General features: G+C 45.5%; 1 non-coding gene across 1 annotated transcript; it reads right to left on the bottom strand.

Annotated features, from left to right (window-relative positions):
- On the bottom strand, nt 235-307 carry TRNAG-CCC. Its single transcript has one exon. It is a non-coding gene; the product is annotated as a tRNA-Gly (tRNA).

Raw genomic sequence — 2294 nt, 5'->3', positions numbered from 1 at the left:
AGTCCTTTTGGAGATGCTGTGAGACCAAGGTTTTTTTTTTTTTTTTTTTTGAGAAACCATGAGAGCTGAACAACACACACCCCTGACAGATGCTCCCACATCCCTGTTATAATCTTATTTCCTTTGGATTGCAACCTTGTTCCTTCTGCCCAACAATTTAGTATTTAACTCTTTTTAAAAAAAATTATTTTTATTTGACTGCACTGGGTCTTAGTTGCAGTATGCAGGATCTAGTTCCCTGGCCAGGGATCGAACCTGGGCCCCCTGCGTTGGGAGCACAGAGACTTAGCCACTGGACCACCAGAGAAGTCCCAGTATTTAACTCTTGAATCAAGTTTTCTTTTCTAGGGAACCCAGGCTCAAGCAGTGAGTTTGTTTTACAGTAGATGGTTTGTTAGGGAAAATGTTTTAGGAGAGATCCCTTTTGAGCTGAAATTTAAATTAGGAAGTAGAATGCACAGATGTTTGCTCAGGGTGTTCCAAACAGCAAGTGCAAAGACCCCCACGTGGGAGCAGCTTAGTGTTTTTCAGGATTGATGAGAAGGGTAGTGTGGTTGGTATGAAGCGAGAAAGAAGGCCAGTGACGGGAGAGGAGGTGCCGAAGGGACCCCCGTCTGCTAGGGCTTTGGAAGCGTGGGAAGGATTCTGAAATTTATTCCAAATGATGGGAGCCAGTGGAGGGCAGTCAACTCACCTGAGCTACAGCTTTATATAGACTGAAGCCTGGCGTGCTGCAGTCCACGCGGTTGCAAAGAGTCGGACACGACTGAATAACTGAACAGCAGTGGCTGTAAAAGAATCTTTTTGTCTATAATTAAAAGAACAGATACCAGGACACAGGTTAGTAAGGATGTGGAGAAACTGGTACCCTTGCAGGTTGTTGGTGGATATGTGAAATGACGCAGCTGCTCTGTAAACTCATGAGGTGAGTCTTCATCCGGTTAAGCCATGTGGCCCAGCGACTCGACTCCTATGCATGCATCCTGAGGAACTGAAAAAAGGAATTCAGACAGAAGCTTTTGCATAAATGTTAATGGCAGAACCAGTCATAATTGTCAAAGGTGAAAACAACCCTAACGTCTGTCAACTGTAAAATGGATAAACTAAATATACTGTATGCATATATGGGAATACTGTTCAGCCACATGAAGGAACGAACTTCTGGTACATGCTGTAACATGGATAACTTGGAAACATGCTAAGTGGAAAAAAAAAAAAACCAGACCCCAAGTAGAAGCTATTCTGTGATTCCATTTATATGAAAAATCCAGAGTAGGTAATCCATCGAGACAGAAGGCAGATCAGTGGTTGTCAGGGGCTGGGGAGGGGCGGAATGCAGGGTGGCTGCTAATGGGCGCAGAGTTTCCTTTTGGGATGAGGAGGGTGTTCTGGGAATGGTGTTTGTATGTCATTAAACAGACCACCTGCTGCCGGGCCGTGCGCTTTCATGTGGCCTGTGCACACTGCACCGTCACTCTGGTTTCTTTCTCAACAGCCTTCAGGTGGGGTGACCCGTGACCGAGACCGGTGAGAAGGGGGAAGTTCCTGTGGCAGAGAATTAAAGCCAAGCAGGGAGCTCAAGTAGGAGAACAGCGTACCAGCTCAGGCAAGAGATGGTCGTGGCTCGGGACGCCGTGGTGGTGATGAAGATCTCGGAGGAAGTGAGCGTGGGGTCAGGGAGGAAGTCTGAAGAGGCAGGTGGAAGGCAGTGAGATGACCCTTTCCCAAATGGGGTCGAGAGCACGGCACACCCGCACAGGAGCTTCCTGTTCTGAGGGCCCTGGCACATTTCAGTGGGCTAAGGACCGCTTGGTTGGTACAAACTTTTATCTAAAAATAGATAACCAGGTTTATTCTCCTCTGACAGTTGCCTATTTCGTTGTTGATAAATCGTTTTTTTTTTTTTCTTTTTTTGGTCTTACTGTTAGTGGAGGAGGAAACAGAAAAATAGGCAATAGTTCCAGTGCTCCTCCCGCCTTTTATGGATACAGCGGAAACTGTTTATGGTTTAATCATTAGATGTTTTACTGCTCTCTAAAATGGGTAAAACCTTTTTTAAATGTTCCCTTCACTTTGGAAATTCATTTGGGGGCCAACTGGCTGTTTTACAATTTCATGATGATGCTGATGACTCCTGTGTTTGTGTAAGGGTTTTGCTGGAGAATTCCATCCTCCCTTCTGTCATCTCCTGAACTTGAACTGGCCCGCAACAGGCTATAAAAACCATTTTGAGTTTCTGCAAAACAGAGTTAGGTTAAAACCTCAAACAAGGGTCGGGTTGTTCTACATTGGTT

The sequence above is a fragment of the Capra hircus genome, chromosome 27, assembly GCF_001704415.2.
Source record: "Capra hircus breed San Clemente chromosome 27, ASM170441v1, whole genome shotgun sequence".
Classification (NCBI taxonomy): domain Eukaryota; kingdom Metazoa; phylum Chordata; class Mammalia; order Artiodactyla; family Bovidae; genus Capra; species Capra hircus.
This window is presented reverse-complemented; position numbering and strand designations above follow the sequence as displayed.